Genomic DNA, 19,436 nt, shown 5'->3' on the forward strand with positions numbered 1-19,436 from the left:
TAAAAAATTGTAAGGATTTTATTACAAAACATTTAGAGGCAATAAACAGTTTCAAAAAAAAGAGGCATGATTTTAAATTATCAGCAATCAAAAGAAGAAACAAAACAACTTTGTCAGTGTTACTGCTGAGAGCTTAAAGAAGGTAAATAAATTTTGAAAACTACAGGAGAATAGATCTTTATTCTGTAATGTCAAAAATTTACTCCAGCAGTTGCCTGCAATAATGTACAATACAAGAAATTTATTTAACTGTGGGATTTTCAGTCAGAATATTGCAGTGGCTTCTTGAATTCTTCCTGCTGTTAAAACATGAGAGGAGAGAGATGAACTCAAAAGTAACTTCTTCATATAAAGGAGATAGGAATCACTATTTACCCAAATAAAACTATTTGCATTAAAAGATTCCTCCAGCAACAAAATACTCTTGGCAAATGTTCTACCAGTGATCTATATCTCCAGGCAGATGATAAAATATTCTTGAGGTGACTGTCACAAGGGAAAAGTTCTTTGTCAAAACCTCAGACCTTGAACTTCTCAATGATCCCTTCAGAAGGAGCATCCTCTTCGTGTGCCCCTCCATTAAAAAATTAAGCTGCTTTGAACTTCTGAGTTTCCCAAAGACATAGCTCAGCTTTAAGAGCTTAAAGCAGATTATGGGAAGTAGCTGAGGGTTTAAAATCTGGAATCAAACCACAAGGGAGTTCTGGGGAGTCATTCTCAGGAAGTATCCCCAGCCAAAGTTAAGGATTATGATTACATTTACTCTAGACTTTCAACAGATCAGTGACTGCTAGGCACCCATTGCCTTCAGCTATTGAATTTAGTTGTCTAATCCAGGTATAATGATCTGTGTATCTTAACATTGCATTTTAGGTAAGGGATGAGATACAAATAGATCATTTAATTTACAGATCTTCTGATAAAAAAAAATACCTACATGACAAAGAATATTAAACTTGCGGATGCTCACCTATATCTGATCTGGAATGGGATACTTCAACACTTCATTTGTTGCTCTAGCAAGGAGATACTGAGTGTGGGAGGTGGTCTTATGATACTGTAGAAAAAATGCAAATAAATTTCACTAATTTCAAAACTAACTTAAACATGTCTCTAACATTCTTCCCTTCAAGAAATGCTGTCTGTCAGAATACAGTACAAGAATGGATTCATGTGAGAATCCTGTGTGCTTGTGAGAACACTCAAAGAAAACAAGACAAGGGTTTTCTTTGACCTCAGTTTCTTCCAAATACAGAATTGTTCTTGGAGTGTGCTTTAGTGCTCCTCCCAGGTGTGGTCCATAGAAGTGAGTTCATTTCAGCTGTTGTTATGCATATTCCTTTCTAGAAAAACATATTTTTACTACATGTGGTTTGTCCTTGTGGTTGTATATTTCACGTCAGTGACTTTTCTTAACACGCGGAGTATAAACTGTCTGGTGCTCTGAATAAAGTCAGCTATTGCATGAAACTATAGTCTTGTAACACAAACCTTAGGTTGTCTTATAATAAAAAACCCAGAGCCAAGTATTGGGCTGAAAGCTGAAAGATCAGAGAGCAAGCCAGCTACATCTTACCTCTAGGAAATCCTCAGCCCAAGAGAGTCTCAAGAGAGAGACTTCCTGTATACCCACACCTTATATACCTTTCTGTACACTGCTATCTTACTTCCTCTCTCTGTCCAGATACATCATTTCCTCTGTCTGCCCAGTTCTATTACTTCCTGTCTGTCTGGACAGACCTCCAGACTTCTATGGTTAACTAGTGCTGGGATTAAAGGCATATGCCACCATGTCTAGATCTGTTCCCAGTGTGGCCTTTAACTCATAGAGATCCAGACAGATCTCTGCCTCCCAAATGCTAGGATTAAAGGTGTGTGCTACCATTGCCTGATCTCTGTGTTTAATATAGTGGCTGAGTTTGTCCTCTGATCCCCAGGTAAGTTTTATTTGTTAGAGCACAAATAAAATACCACCACATTTTCCGGGTTTTTTTGGATAAAATAAAAAGTAGTTCTAACTAATATAAGAAAAACTATATACAATAAGTACAATAGCTATATACAATATATACAAGCAATAAATACATCAACAATGTCTAGTTCATTTGCATTTGACAAATTCAGAGAAAATACTTTATTGGCTATCGTATCTTGGTGAGTCCAAATGTTGTACCTAATTCACTTTCTATTCTAACTTGTATTACCAACCCAAAACTATCTTTTGATGTCTTTCAAACTTATACACCTCTTAGTGAGTTTCTTTTCTGAATTTGTTAATAAGGAAAACTATAATTATCTAATCTTCAACTCCCTCAGAGACCCAAGAAGGAAATAATTTTAACTGAGTAAGCAGGAAGTACAAACAAATGACTTCCAAAAAATATGAGAAATGACAGAAACAGCTGGCTGTCTGGACAGTCACCCAGGGTTTCTCTACAATGTTGGGGGATCCATTTTCAGTCTACAGGCCTAGCATATCTGACAGACTCATCTGTGAAGCAGGATTTTCTAAAGAGTTTTCCTACCTTGTCTGGGCAAGGATTGGCAGTCCTTTCTTTTGCATCCTGCTTGTCCATTTTTGGACAGCATGCTGTCAGCAGTTGATGTAAGGGCACTTTCTATGCCCACTGACTAACTTTAGCCATGATGAAAGTAAACTCCATAGGATAGGAGTAAATACCTATCATCTTCTTTGAAGTAGTTTGGTGCTGCCAGGAGCAGATATCTCTCATTGTCATAAAAAAAAAAAAAAGGAAAAAGCTATGTTATTAAAACATCTGGAGGTGGTGGGAATGGGGGGGTGGAATGAGGGGAAGGGGAGGGAGGCAGGAAGGGGGAGAACAAGGGAATCTATGGCTGTTATGTAGAACTGAATAGTATTGTAAAATAAAAGAAAAAAATTCAAAAAAAAATTTCTTAAATGCCATATTCTGTTTGAAGTGTTTGAAGATGACATGTCTATCTAAAATATACCTCTGTTTGACCTTGAAAACATACCTAATATGACTACAGTTTGATTGCAAAGACTACTAACTTTCATTTCTTTATATCCTAATTACTTGCTAATAATGACTTTCAAGAACTAGCAATTTGCATTACATTGTTAAATGAACTGTATAGGTATAATACCTTGAATAAAATTAGAAATATTTGGCCTGGCGGTGGTGGTGCACACCTTTAATCCCAGCACTTGGGAGGCAGAGCCAGGTGGATCTCTGTGAGTTCGAGGCCAGCCTGGGCTACCAAGTGAGTTCCAGGAAAGGCACAAAGCTACACAGAGAAACCCTGTCTCGAAAAACAAACAAACAAAAAAAAAAGATTAGAAATATTTGTACAATATTTTCTTTTTTGATATTCAATTATGACTTTATTACAGACATAAAGAAGCTTAAACATAATATTTATCAAGTTACTACAATATGACAAATACTATTTTAGGTATTATGGAGATAAAAACAAGTGGATTAAAAAGTCCTTTACTTCAGGAAGTACCTTATTGTTGTGATATTTCCAGGTTAGGTCCACTAGTCCTTCACATAAGAGAAAAGTTAACTTCAGGTGACTCAGATTCCCATTCTCATGTACAATATTTTCTAACAAAATCAATCTTAAATTTGTATCAATATAATTTGTATACAATATACAAAATCCAATAAATGTAAAATATTTAAAACTAGTAGTTGCTTTTTTAAAGTAGATTCAATTATCTACCTTTTTAAATTATCATATCCATATTTTCTTTTCAGAGTAGATTCAATAATTTACCCTCTATTCTATCATTTCTATACCTTTTTTCCTTTAGTGTAGTGTAGATTCCATAATCTACCTTTTATCTTATCATATCTATTTCCTCTTTTTTCCTTCAGAGTAGATTCAATAATCTACTTATCTATATTCTCTTTTTATTCTTTTTCTTTTTTTTAACACAAGAACCCTTAATCTAATCTGCTTTGTTTAGCTTTTTTCCTGACCCTTATCAATTAACAACTTGTAACCAACCATCCTAAACAATGAAAATTATCTATAACCCAATGAATGACCAAGAACCACAGACCCCCCATCTCTTGAGAATGTGGGTGTCATATTCTTAAAATTACTTCCTGCTGTCTGACGGTGAAGGCATCTTTAGGGGATCCAGAAAAGAAAAATTTTGGGTTAATTGTCAAGTGCTGGGAGAGTTACTTGTATCATTTGTCCAGTCTCTGTGTAATGGGAAAGTTCAGGGCTTGTTTAAAGTCCTTGCTTGAATAGTCTGTGGGGCTGGATCATCTCAGATAACTGTATCGGAATTGTCCTGAGCAGTTTGTAGTCCAAAACCCATCTTAGGGTAGTGTTTGTCATCTTAGTGGTATTATCATCATCCTGATGGAGTCATTGTTGTGGGGTCCCATCATCTTTTTGGAGATTTCCAAGTCACTGTTAGGTATGGTCATGGTTCCCTGCAGAAAACTTTTAGAGCCTATTCTGTGGTTTGGAGCAATATCAATTGTATCTGTGGCAGAACCATGTCTCACAACCAGTTCCAAGTTTGTAATACAACAGGTTCCAGTCTTCTTCACCAGGGTATTCTTTGATTTCAAATCTCTGAGCAATAGCTGACTTTCCTTGGATACCAACAATCTCCATATGAAGATGGGCAAGACCACTTGCCATGGACAAAGTGAGTTTGATCATCCCTGTACACTGTTACAGTGTATCTATTCATGTAATCAAGAAGGGATCCATGCTCATGATAATCCAACACCAGCCACAGCTGAGACCATGTGTCATTCATTGTCTTTGTGGTCTGCTGCTACAAATCCTAGGATATTTTCATGTCATAACATCACAGTCTGATAAATCTCTACCTCTTAGAACCAGGAATATTCTTCCCTGGAAGAAAATATCTTCACAGTAAATTCTCCCTGTCAGTTGCTTCACCAAACTTCTTCAAACTGACCTTTGCCAATGCTTTCTTACAACACAGTGGTCCTGGCAATTGTTCTCTGAACAAGCAGCAGTAAACCCTTTGTCCCCTGCCACCATGAAGAGAAGCAGCCTGCAATGCAGAGCAGCAGCCACCACCTACATGGTCCCGCTGCCACTATTTGTGGCCAGGCCTGGCCAAGGCTGAAGCTTCTCCTCAGAAAGCCTCCCAGGCTAGCCTCGAACTCAGGGTCTTCCTGCCTCCATCTCCTTCAGCAAATCCTACCAGCGTACACCACCACAACTGGACGTGTGCAGCTTGGACCTGAGCTAGGCACTGCAAGGCCACAGGCCAGTGGCTTATTCATGAATTCATGCCACAAATGTTGGGTTACCAAATGTAACATGAATCTTAAAAGGTCTCATTAATACAAAACTTGGTACTTTTTTTTTCAGGTATTGGGCTGAAAGCTGAAAGATCAGAGAGCAAGCCAGCTACATCTTAACTTTAGGAAATCCTCAACCCAAGAGAGTCTCAAGAGAGAGTCTTCCTGTATACTCATGCCTAATATAACTTTCTGTACCCTGCTCTCTTAGTTCCTCTCTCTGCCCAGCTCTATCACTTTCTGTCTGTCTGGAAAGATCTCCAGACCTCTATGGTTAACTAGCACTTGGATTAAAGGTGTGTGCTACCACTGCCTGACCTCTATGTTTAATACAGTGGCTGACTTTGTCCTCTGATCCCCAGGCAAGCTTTATTTGTTAGAGCACGAATAAAATATCACCACAGTAGTCTGCCTCATCTTTAGGCTGCGTTCTCCCAGGTTTACACTGCCAACTAGAATGTAAACAAGATCCATATAATGTCCCATTAAATTTGATCCCCAAGACTGAACTCTCCTGGTGCTCAGAAGGCAGAGACAGGTGGACCTCTGAGTTCCAGGCCAGCCTGGTCCACAGAGGGAGTTCCAGGACAACCAAGATACACAGACAACCCCTCTCTGGAAAAACCAAAACCAAAACAAACAAACAACAAAGATAAAACACAAAATGAAAACTAAAACAAACAAAAAACGCAAACATACAAAACAATCAACTGTTGTTACCTGTTAATAAAAGGAATTTCAAACCAATCATATGCATTTTGATGGGTTTTTTTTAGACAAAGACTGATGAGTTTCAACAGGCAATGCAACATCCATTGACATGAATAGCTCTGCTTGGTGATGGAGTTATAAAATACTCCAGAAAGGAAGTACATGCGTAACTTTTCTTTTTAATAAAATAGTTAATGGGGAACAAAAAATTCTACCCTTATAATGCATTCCATCCTAATCCTACCCCCTCACTCAAAATCTAGCTGGAAAGCAATTCGTTTGATTTTACAGTATCTTGCTTTTCACAAGCAAATTTTAAATGGAATTTATGCATTGTGTTTGCAAATGTGTTACTTGAGGAATAGCATGCAAAATATTAAGCATAACTTGGTGTTGATTATGGGATATTGGTCAGAAAAATCACTCTGATCTTTCTGAACAAGGATAGCTGGTGTGCTGCTCCTAAAGAGAGTTCAGTTCAACTCTACTGTTGACTAGACCTTCAGTAGACATCTATTTTTTTGAATAAATGCATCCACTGTTGAAATATAGACTACACTGGGTGGAACACCAGGAGTTTAACCTAGCATATCTTTCTAAGACAAACACTATGTATTCTGCAAATGGGTGCAGTGATGAAAATTTCTGAGAGAAAATAAAACTGATACAGCAAATGGGCATTGAAATAATTCATTATTTCAGCCAAACAACATAGTGTCTCAATTATTCTAATGATCTTCTGAAGCAAAAGTAATCTTCTTCATATAATACTGATTAGTGGGTAATTTGGACATTTCCTACAACTGCTAGATTATATACATAATTTGCTTACTAAAGTGATTTTCAGTTTCTTAAAGGGAAATTCACATAGGTTTATAGGAAAGTAATCCTGGTTTGAAATTAGAATTGTACTGCTCACATGATTACACTGCGAAACAGTCAAATTCTAAGTTTCAGGTTTCATATCAATAAAATGAAGAATATATTAACTTTTCCTAAGTTCAAAAATAGTTATATTAACTATGAAGTATTTGATAAAACATGTGTTACCCAACATATTCGATGATTTCTATGATTATATGAAACAGAGAAGAAAAATATTTAATTTGTATCTTTGCCATAATTGTCTTTAAACATTTTATATTAGGACATGTCTGTTCTAGTATAAATATTGTTAAAATTGAAAAGTAAAACATAATAAGAAATAAAGTAAAATTCTATTTTTATATAAAAATGTATGAAAGACCAATATGACCTGTGTAAGAACCAGATACTATACTTGATTAAAATTTTCTATCGTCTCATTTAGCCCAAGTTCAACAAGAAATTGTTTCATGTTTCTTAACATAGTCTTAGTGTCACCTATAAGAAAGACATCAAAGCATTTGAAAACAGATATTGTTGTGATGAATAAATACGGCACAGAAGTGAGCAATGGTGAATGAACATGAAATTTTGAAAGATATGTCTGCCAAAGAAGAGGGACTCGGATGACATTTATAAATGACCGTGAACTCATATCCACTGACAGCTGATATTGATTTTTAACTTGACAGGATCTATTGACCCCTATAAAACAAATTTCTGGGCTTCTATGAGGCATTTTCTAGATTGGGGAAAGTGAGGTGCGAAGACTCACCCTGAACATGAGCTGGGATCCAGGAATGAATATGAAGGAGAAAGCAAGCATCAGCATTGTCTCTCTCTGCCTTATGACTGTATGCAATGTGGTCACGTTGCATTACTGTCCTGCTGCCACACCTTGCCTGCTGTGATGGGCTCTTTCCCTCTGTACTGTGACTGCAAATAAACCCTTCCTCCCTTAAGTTGCTCTTTGTTAAGCATTTTGTCACACAAACTATGAGAAGAGTAACTAAAATATAATATACATTTACCTTGTAGCACAGAAAAAAACAACTAGGAATGACAAAATTTGACTTTAAATATAATATGGAGCAGACTTTCTTTCCAAAAAGCCTTGTTACAATATAACCTGTACAAAACCAAATCCCACATGGAGAGGGGCATTGGGCACAGAGTTCTACTCTAACAGTGGAATGATTGGCACTTGTTAGCTCCTGAGAGATAAAGGGTAAATTTTTTTTTCTAATAGTGCAGTACCTGATAAGCTAATGGTACTCCAGGAGAAAGCCACACATCCAAGGCTAAGGATGGAATATTTGAGCAGTTCAAATTGCCATTGACAAGCAAAAGAAGACACAAAGTTAGAAAGAAAGATACATGAGGTGGATCTGGGAAGAGTTGGGAGAAAGAAGGTGTGTATGATAAAAAAAATTACAAGAGAAACAAAAATGATAAATTAATTGCTAAAATAAAGCTGCATTTAGTCAATGGCCTTAGGCTAACATGGCAATTGTCAGAGGCTTATATACAGAGGCAATTGCTGATAAAGGACACTCTGTTATTTCAAATACCAAGAAAATGAGGGAATAAATAAAAAAGAATGGTTGATGCCAGTTGTTCATTTTAATTTTCTACATAAAAACATTCAAAGTTTAATCTTTTATATTTTGCATATTTACTTTAGAAAGAAGAATCAATATGTGAAAGATTTACATACAAGCCAACTGTTATAAAACAGCATGCATTTGGAATGTTTCAAATCCATGTGTGCTTCTTACCAGGAAGCAATTACCCACCTTTGTAGATGTATCCAACCGTCTTATTAAAATAAGAAACACAGAACCAATGTAAAAGAGAAAGCTGAGAGGTCAGAGCTCAGAGCTAAAATCTTACCTCCTGCAGTGCTCCTAGCTTCCCCGAGAGAGAGCTACTTCCTGTTTGTCTGTCTTTAAATAGTCTTTCTGTTCTGCCTTCTCATTGGTTGTAAACCCAATCACATGACTGCCTTGTCACTGCCTGTAAGTACCGCCCTCCAGGTCTTAAAGGCGTATGTCTCCAAAGCTGGCTGTATCCCTGAACACACAGAAATCTACCTAGCTCTTCTAACCACCATGCTCTTGCTATGGCTCTAATAGCTCTGACCCCAGGGCAACTTTATTTATTAACATACAATTAAAATCACATTTCAGTACAAATAAAATACCACCATATACCTTACTTCTGAAAAACACCCAGATGAGAAAAGTGTTAGCCTCTAAAGTTATTTTAATTGTCAAATATATTGTTACATGTAAATAAGGAGAGTATGTCTATAAGTATGCCATGCTTGTTTCCATATAAATACTTACTCTAGACAAATATTTCTTATAAAATTTTATATATGCACATATACACTTACTTATAACACATACTTTTAAAAACTAACAAGAGAAAAATTTATTTAACCTTCTTATATAAAATTAGTATTATAAAATTGTTCTTATTTGTATCATAAATAAACTTGGCACATAATGCACAATTACTCCTTCTAGTAAATAATCAACCTACTACAATCTATTTAAAAACATTTCCTTTACAAGCACACATAATGTTCTTAGTGAATACTGTGGCCCTTAAGTGATAGTGAAGGGTTGATATGGGAGATTTAATTCTAAGATATATATCAGTCTGGCTCAGAAAATAAGTGACATTTTTTCTTTAGAACATTAATCAGTGTCTGGAAGAGTCTATCAACAAGGTGGCTGAATAAGACTTTTCAACATTCAGCCCTTCGTAAATATGGATTCCAACAGCTATCCATGCCTAGATATACCTTCACAACCCTAAAGACATCACCAGAATCTATCAAAGGGATAATAAAAGACAGGTTGAGAAGGCTAAGGATGGAATCACTGACTAGCATGCATCATTCTGTTTACTACTGCTACAATGAACTTTCTCAGCCTAAGTATTCATGAAAAATAACTTTATTGAACTCATAGTTTTAGGAGCCATCATGTCTAAACTTAGGTGGATCCACAGGTTTGGCCAGTGTGAGATGGCAGATATCCTTAATGCAGGAGATTATACATGAGGGAGAGATCACACAGGAAGACTGGAAGACTGAAGAATGAAAGGGAGCATGGAACAACTCACTTATAAGAGAACTAACATGAGATTCCATGAGAACCACCTTAATCACTTCAGATACCAATGTCCCCAATGATTTCATGAATTCTTAAAGTCACACCACACTCTCAATACATGAATCCATGAAGGACACCTTCAAACTATATCCAAACCATAGCTGTGCATGATCCATCCTCCAAATCTTGACAACAAGGCACAGGAAAAAAAATAAGCCTTTACATGAGGCTGAAGGATGATATGAGCAGTTGACCTGGCCTTGGACCTGGCTTCAAGCTTGACTTAGAGTAACCTGCTGTTAGAACTGAGATTCAAGTGCATTTCTATAATACTCCGTCTGATCAAAACCAATGGCAGACCATTCCTCATGTCTCCAGGATGGCCCTGGCAGACATACTACTGGCACACCCTAGAAATAGGCTAGAACCTATAGCCTCATCATTAAGTTCTGTACCAGTGACAGGCTAGATCACATAGCCACAGTCTCCAGAAGGATGCCCGGGGCCCCATCCTCCAAGCCATGTTAAGAGACAAATCAGTCCCAGAAGCCCCAATAGTAGCCCTCATATACTCAAGTACCGGGCCCACACCAGACTCCAAGCCCATGTCTTCAAATTCTAAGAGACTCAGGCCCAGGTGTATCCAGTAGATCCAGATTAGAACTGACCCCTGATGATCCTGGTTCCCACTGGGCCAGGATTCATGGTCCTAGTCACCCTATCAGCTCCAACTAACAAGCTTCCAAGCCAGAAACAACAAATTAGCCTTTTTAGACTTCCCTGTGCACTCGGGTTTCATGCATGTCACAACCAAACAAGCCCCTCGGGCAGTCTAGTTGACATGTTCCCAGTCTCCAGTGATTCATGGGGGAAGACCCCAGATCCGTGGGGCTTTATTGATTTAGCTTGTAGGACAGCACTTGAGGCTTCAGGCTATGAGATAGCCCCTGTGGACCCCAGACTCACATACGATGTCTTGGCCTTCTTAAACACGGGATTAGCCTACAAGAGCACAAACTAGAAACTCCTTCCAAATGTATGAAGTTCTAGGTCCAAGGATTAGGACAACAAAGAAATGTTTAAAAAAAAAATCTCATTTAAGCTGGGTGTGTTGACTGATACACACCTTTAATCCCAGCACTTGGGAGGCAGACGTATAGGCATATTTGTGAGTTCAAGTTCAGCTCAATATAAAACATAAGTTCCAAGACAGCCAGATCCACACAGAGAAACTTTGACTCAAAAAAAAAAAAATCAAAGGAAAAAAAAAACTCATTTATATTATCACCAAGTAAAATATCATGCTTAAGATTACACTTAAGGAACAAAATTATCTATACAGTGAAAACTATAATGCACTGCACTATTTTGCTTTCTGTTACTGTGATAAAATGCTGAACAAAAGCAATTTGAGGAGGAAAGGGATTATTTAACTTTACAGGTTATAGCCCATCATTGACAGAAACAAAGGCAGGAACTCAAGGGAGGAGCTTGAAGCAAAAAACCACAGAAAAATGCTATTTACTGGCTTGTTCCCCATGGATTGTTCAGCCTGTTGTCTTATACAACCCAGGATGAAGTTCCCAGAGGTGGCACTGCACACAGAATGCTGAGTCCTCTCATATCAAACATTAGTCATGTATGTGTCTGATAGACACGCCCACAAGCAAGTCCAGTGAAGGCATTCCTCTACTGAAGCTCTCTCTTCCCAGGTGACTCTAGAAGTTGACAAAGTCTAACCAGCACACGCACTGTTGAAATAAGCTAGAAAACATTCAAATAAATGGAAAGACAGGCCGTATCCATAGCCTGGAACCAAATATATTGTCACCCTATCAGCACTGCCCAAAGTCATCTACAGGCTAAATGCTGCACCTATCAAAATTCTAGTGCCCCTTGTTCACAAACACAGAAGAATAACCTTCATATTCATTTTTCCTTAGAAAAGCTCCAAATGCCCAAAGCTATTTGGAGGAAAAAGAGCAGAGCTGCAGGCACATAGCACTTAATTTCAAAATATATTGAAAGTTATAATAATCAAAACAGCTTGATACTTAGGAACAGATTTTTAAAAAGCTCAGAAATAAATCTGCCCATTATGGGTCAATTGATTTTCAGCAAGAGAGCCAAGAAAACACTGGGGGTAGGATCTCTTTAATAAATGGCATTGCTAAAACTAGACATCCACATACACAGAAATACAAAGAAAAGACAATTGGACCTTTATCTGACATCACATAGAAATATCAAATTCAAAAGAATTAAAAGCTTTGTTGCATAAATCTTGAAATGAAACTGCTGAAAGATGGTACAGGAAGAAGTTCCTTGATGTTATGTGGGAACTGAACACAGCAGTAGAAGCAACAAAACCAAAATTAGGCAAATAAGGCTGTCATCAAACTAAAAAAAAATCTTCAGAGCAAAGGAAACCACCACTGAAGTAAGAGATGGCCTATGGAGTCTAGGAAAATATTCATAGACTACACATTTCATAAGGGATAATGTTAAAAATGGATGTGAAACTCCAAAAACTGAACAGCGAGAAAAAAATGTACCATTATAAATTACTAAGTAGATATTTCTCAAAAGACAGTTTACAAATGGCCAATGGGTATATGAAAACATTCAATATTACAAGTTATCAATTATTTATTAATTAGCTGTTATTTGAGTTTTTTTTTTTAAACCACTATGAGATTTGATCTCATCACTGTTATAATCACCCTTATGAGCTGAACAAGGACAAGAACAATGGACATTCCAAAGTGGATGGGGGGGGGGGACAGACCATGAGGCTGCAACAAACAGCCACAGGCAACAAAGAGATGTGGAAAGCAGGAGAAATGGTCTTCTCCGGGGAAGAGCACACCAGTGGGTTATCCAATATCAAATGATCTGCTCTGAAGACATACATACAAGTAACATTTACAGACTAAGAAGGGGTGTGTGTGTGTGTGTGTGTGTGTGTGTGTGTGTGTGTGTATGTATGTATGTGTAACAGCAATTAATAAAACAAGGCCATGAATTTGAAAGAGACTAAGAAAGGGTATACAGAAGATCTTTAAAGGAAGCAAAGGGAAGGAAGAAATAAAGGAATCATAATCTCAAAATGAAAGGAAAAATGTCAAAAAAAAAAAAGCTTAAATAGCTTCGTAATATGTTCTGTTTCATTCTGTTTCCTTAAGCAATATTCATTAAAAGGCTTTGATTTAAAAAAAAAAAAAAAGCAAAAGAGACTAAGTGACAGAGACTCTTAAAAAAGGAATGTTCACACACTGCTAGTAGAAATCTTAATGTGTACCAGATGGAAAACAGAAAAAAATGACTTTGTTTAAAAAAATGAAAATAAAGCTGCCACATGATTCAGCAATTTCCTTAGTGGGCATATGGAGAAGAGAAATGAAAGTAATATGTGGAAAAGTTAGCTGTGCTCCCAATAGCTGGTGTAGGGAACCAAGTTAAATGTCTGCCAATGGAAAAAGAGATAAAGAAAATGAATCATGTACAGCATTGGCCCTAGTCTGAAAAAAGAGAGAGAGATAACTCCTACATTTTGCCACAATATGGAAGAACTCAAAGAAATTATGCTAAAAAAAATTTAAGCCAGGTGCAACAGAAAGACAAAAAAAATCATGATGTCATTTATATGTTGAAACTAGGAAGGTTAATTCTGCATGAATGAAAGGTAAAATAGTGGTCTCTGTGGTTTGCAGAAGGGCAGCAGGTAGAAAGAAATTAATGTAGACAGATTCATTACATCAAATACAAATCAAGACATCTCTTGCACACCATGCTATCTTACTATAATCTATTGCATACTTAAAAATGCCTAAAAAAATCTTCAATGTTCTCATATATACCTTGCCCTAAAAATGCTATATCTGTGAGGCACTGTGTATGTTAACCAATTTAATTTAGGCATCTAACCATGCAAACACATATCAAAATATCACACTAAATATAATTATATGTGGTTTTCATTAGTTAATTATACCTAAGAAATTTTGGAAAACAAATACACATATAAAATTGTTTTTTTTTATTTAATCTAAACAGACATAGAAACATTGAGTATTTTTCTAGTTTCCAAATTAATGTTTTTTTTGAAGCTTATGAAAATGTATGTACAACTTCAGTCTTGATCAAAATGACTTTCACAGTTCTCAGTGTTTATTTCATTTTTTAAGCTAGTAGCCACAATTTTCTGCTAACTGATTATGTATTCTAAACATAGCTCTTCCAATTTACCTTGTCTGAATTCGCTGCCTTGTCAGGTGTGAAGTTGAATAGTCATGGCCATGCATTTTCAAAGCAAATTGCTCTATGGGGTAGCTTTATGTAAACAGAAAAACCATTTATGGAGACACAGGTTTGGAGTTAGTATTGGGTTTCCATGTCCATCTGTTATTGTGCATAACAATAATTGAGTTGTATTCAGAGTTTGAGCTCAGAATTATAGTCATAGTGCTAGCTATTTTCAATCCATAGAAAGTGTCATTTGCCAATCAATTCATTCTTTTTCTTCAGAAATTTTCTCCCTCATCTTTAGACTTGCAATAAGAGTAGGGTTTGAACTTTAAAGACCTTGGGTTATAACCCCATTCCTACCCTTCAGCTATCTGCTAATTACTTAGTGGACTTAAGCAAGCCACTTGCTCTCCAAAATTCAGCTTTATCAACTATAAAAATAATGAGAAAAAATTGAGTGAAATGGCATGTATTAAATAGTTATTACAATTATACTTCATTAATGTTATTTAGTACTGATTAATTAATGTGTTTCTTTCAACACATTGAAGAAAATGTCAATAAATGTATACTTGGATATGTCTGTTATCCAAAAACTTAAGGTAAAATTTACATATATAAATATAGTGGTATCAGAAAATTATAGTTATTTAACGATTTTAAATTGCATAGTGCTTCAATGATTCACATAAATATATCAGGAAATGTGTTCTATAGTGTGAAGCTTTGTGTTGTGAATTTGACAGGATCTTAAATCACCCAGGAGATAAGCCTTCTGGAACACCTTTGAGGGATTATTTAGACTAGGCTGCTTTGGGGGCATGCCTGTAGGGATTATCTTAATTAAGTTATAGAAGTGAGATGCTCACCTAAATGAGGCTTCCATCATTCTCTGGGCTTGGTTCTTACACTGCATAAAACAAAAGGTAGCTGAACAATTACCTATGCTGATCTACTGTTCCTGAATGTGGATGCAGTATGACCAGCTGCTTCAAGCTCCTGATGCCATGACTAAACTGCCCTAATGGGCTGAACCTTGAAACTGAGCCAAACAGATCCTTCTTTTCATAAGTTGTTTGGTGTTGGCATTTTATCAGAGTAACATATATAACTTTCCTCTAAAATGTAGAAATGTTGAGATAGACAGCAAAGTAAAAATAGTATTCTATATTAAGTATTCTTTCTATTGCAATCTATTATTTATTTTCTAAAAAAACTAAATTATAAAAGCACACATTATTATTTGTAATATGAGAATTTACTAATCACACCTTTAAAGTATAGACAGGGAAGACATCATGGAAGTGGACCAAAGGCATCATTCAAAGAAAAGAAAAAAATCATAGCCTATTCATAAACTAGATGATAGCCTAAAAATAGACACATGTTGGTAAAGTGTGGGTGAGGAGAACATAGTTACATTTCAAAATTGTCAGTTGTTAAACAATACAAAATTTCAGAATTTGAAGGAGATTCTAATAATGCACAGTAGGTCTTCATTTTGGAGAGTGTGATGTTAAGGCTCGTGTTTTGTACCTGAGATTTTCTTTTGATATGTATTCATTCAGAAGCTGTTGTCTTATATTGAGACCTAAATGGACACAGCATAAATGTGATCATATTATCAGCATAACAAATGTTATCAAAGCTAACTATCTCCACATCTTCCCATTTCCTTTTCAGTAGTAGAGCATTTTATTTTGACATCTTATTTATAGCATGAAGTAAATCACAGCATAAATTGTCTCTGATCACCTCACTAGGCTCAGCCTGAGAGGAGGGGACTGGACCTGCCTGGACTGAGTCTACCAGGTTGATCTCAGTCCTCAGGGGAAGCTTTGCCCTGGAGGAGGTGGAAATGGAGGGTGGGTTGGGGGGAAGGGGAGGGGGGGAGGGAGGAGAACAAGGTAATTCGTGGGTGATATGTAGAACCTAATTGTATTGTAAAATAAAATAAAATAAAATAAAGAACTACAAAAAAAGAATGTCTAAACTACCTAATTTTTAATCATTTCTTAAAACATAGTTTCCCAAAGAACATAAGAATCTAGCTTTAGAAATAAGTTTTACTCTGAGGACAGTTTATGTTGGATATGATGTGGAGCAAGGGGAACACTCCTGCACTGTTGGAGGGAATGCAAACTTGTACAGCCACTTTGGAACTCAGTATGGCAATTTCTCAGAAAATTGGGAATCAGTCTACCTCAAGACCCAGCTATACCACTCTTGGGCATATACCTAAGGAATGCTCAATCATACCACAAGGACACATGCTCAACTATGTTCATAACAGCATTATTTGTAATAGCAAGAACCTGGAAACAACCTAGATGCCCCTCAGCTGAAGAATGGGCTAAGAAAATGTGGTACATATACACAATGGAGTACTACTCAGCAGAGAAAAACAATGACATCATGAATTTGCAGGCAAATGGATGGAACTAGAAAATATCATCCTGAGTGACATAACCCAGATTCAGAAGGACAAACATGGTGTGTACTCACTCATAAGTGGATACAAAGGATAACCAGACTGCAACCCACAGCTCCAGGGAGGCTAGCTAGCAGATAGGACCCTAGGAAGGATGCAAGGATTGCCCAGTGAAGGAGAAATAGATGAGATCTATATGAGTAAACTGGGAGTAATGGCAGGTAATAGAGGGCAAGGGATAGGGAATGAGAACATAAGGGAATGGGAGGTTCAAGCGGGAACAGGGACAGAGTGGGAGAGCAAGGAAAGAGATAACATTATAAATGTAGACATCATGGGAATAGGGAGAAACAGAGTGCTAGGGAAGTTCCCAGGAATCCACAAGGATGACCTCACCTTAGACTACTGGCAATAGTCGAGAGAGTGTCTGAACTGGCCTACTCTGGTGATCAGATGGCTGAATACCCTAACTTTCATCATAGAGCCTCCATCCAGTGACTGATGGAAGCAGATGCAAAGACCCAAGGCCAGGCTCCAGGCCGAGCTCCAGGAGTCCAATTGATGAGAGAGAGGAGGGATTCTATGAGCAAGGGACATTGAGGTCATGTTGGGAAAATGTACAGAGACAGCCAAACTAGTGGAAACGTATGAACTAGTGGACCAATAGCTGAGGAGCCCCCACGGTACTGGACTAGTCCCTCTGGATAGGTAAGACAGTTGTTTAGCTTGAACTGTTTAGAGGGCCCTCAGGCAGGTAGTTGGATCAGGACATGGTCCTGGTGCATGAGCTGGCTTTTTGGAGCCTAGTGCCTATGGTGGGTCACTTTGTGCAGCCTAGGTGCAGGGAGGAGGGGCTTGGACCTGCCTCAACTGAATGTACCAGGCTCCGCTGACTCCCCGTGGGAGGCCTTGCCTTGGAGGAGATGGGAATGGGAGTTGGGTTAGGGAAGGAAGGCTGGGGGTATGGGGTGGGAGGAGGGAGGAGAGGGGAATCTGTTGTTGGTATGTAAAATGAATAGAAAATCTCTTAATAATAATAAAAAAGGAAAACAAAAAATAAAGAAAATATAAATATACAACTAGAAAAAAAGAAAAAAGTTTTAGCTGTCTTAAGCCTTGTTAATGACAAAATGGCAATGAAAAGAATAAGTTTATGTTTTCTAAAATACTTCTTCAAAAAATTAATAACATATTTGCTATTGCCAAGTTATGCTATTGGCAAGAAATAACTTGAATGGTCCTCCTCAAAAATTAGTATATTTCTTACATTAATTATTAGAAAATATCTTTGGCAACTCTAATCAAGATGGCTTATGTCTTTATGTATCTACATCATCTATATGTGTGTATATATACACACATATACATAATTTTAGTTGTTTATAGTGTACAACATATTCCTATACTCAAACTATAAAAATATTTGATTAATTAAAGAGCTATTTTCCTCTGATGTTAGACATATTGCCATAGTTTTCACCCCTAACAAACAATAAGATAACAGCTTAAGTTTGATGAGTTTGTTAGGGTTTGATTGAGTGAAGCAGCAGAATAATTGAGAGCTCAAAGGAAGAGAAGTCAATTAAGGAAGTGTCAAAGAGTTGTTTCCCATTCTGGAGGGTTACTGAGCTCAATTCTCCAAAGAACTCCATGAGGAACCATCGAGAGAGATCTTCAGAGTAGGAATTGATACCCCTTGACTTTTTATTCATTAAAGTTTACCCCTTGATAAAGTTAACTCATCCATGCCTAGCAAATCATAACTGTCCAACTGTGTAGGCTTTGTAGAATTTGACAAAGCAGACTCTTCTGCACTAGCCACAAGGAAACTAAGTGTAGGGAACTGTCCGTCTCTGCAGTGCTGAAATCATCAGTCCTCATACACTACAGCACAAGCCTCATTCAAATCCCAGTTTGACATTTATAACCTACGTGACTCGCAACAAGCTACCTCATCTTTGTAAATCTCTGCTTCATGGTCTATAAAATTGTGATAACAATAGTACCTGCTTCTTTGAGATTTCTGTAAAAGAAGACATAATATGTTTCCTGGGTGACTATTTATTTGGCAGTTGAGGAGACAGTATTCATCCTTATTCCAAGATATTATTTCTGAAATGGATGCATGAACCCTGATTAGTCAAAGTGTGGATGAGAATTGGCTCATGGGCTGTTAGATTTCACAGAGCAATTTAACTCTTCTGATAGTAACCTTTCTAAATTCTATCAGTCAAAGGTATGCCAAGACACCAGTTCATAGAATCTTGAGAGGAATATGAGGAAATAATAAGAAAAACATTTCCTAAAGTCAGTCTGTTCTATTATGAGCTGGCAGCAATGTGGGTTTCTTATTTTCTATGCTGGTGTACTTAATTAATTTTTACATCTGCATCTTTGTATGCTCATTATTTACCAGTCTCTGGGATTATAAAAAGTGTTGGATTAATACTTTATTTGAAATAAGTTATACACTTAAAAAGTACCTAACACTATAATAAAACATGCTACCATATAAGAAAATTTTGAAGAGAGGGTGGGAGAGATTGTTCAGCAATTAAGAGCACTTGGTGATTCTAGAGAGGACCCAGGCTTGTTGGCTCCAAGTAATCAGACATTGACACACAATCATCTTTAATTCCAGTTCATAAATCCAATGTTCTGTTCTGACCTCTGAAGACACCAGGGGTGCATGTGATACACATACATACACACAGGCAAACACTCATACACATACAAGAAAAATAAACTAAGTTATGAAAAATGAAG

This window comes from Peromyscus leucopus, chromosome 8a (assembly GCF_004664715.2).
Source record: "Peromyscus leucopus breed LL Stock chromosome 8a, UCI_PerLeu_2.1, whole genome shotgun sequence".
Taxonomy (NCBI): domain Eukaryota; kingdom Metazoa; phylum Chordata; class Mammalia; order Rodentia; family Cricetidae; genus Peromyscus; species Peromyscus leucopus.